Consider the following 345-nt stretch of genomic DNA (forward strand, 5'->3'; position numbering starts at 1 on the left):
CTGAGAGAATCTTTGGCCACATCTTTTTGATGAAAAGACACACCTTGTCCTTTTGCTCGTTAGGCATGACTGTTGTCACATTCAAACTTGTACATAAAGGAGAATCAAAATCAGGACTCGACCCTGCTTTCCAAGACCAGCGCTTCAACCAGCTATGAGGTTCGAGAACACTAACTGGTTCTCAAACTTGGCCCAGCTATCTTGCTTTGCTTGCTCGCAAAATAGTAGCATGGTAGAAGGCGGCGCCCCAGTTGGCCGCGGCCGCCACGGGTCTCAACAATCGACGAGGATTTTCACAAAATATGTCGCCTAGGACACTACAAACAACACAAAGTTTAGTTTATC

Source organism: Syngnathus acus, unplaced genomic scaffold, assembly GCF_901709675.1.
Source record: "Syngnathus acus unplaced genomic scaffold, fSynAcu1.2, whole genome shotgun sequence".
In the NCBI taxonomy this organism is placed as follows: domain Eukaryota; kingdom Metazoa; phylum Chordata; class Actinopteri; order Syngnathiformes; family Syngnathidae; genus Syngnathus; species Syngnathus acus.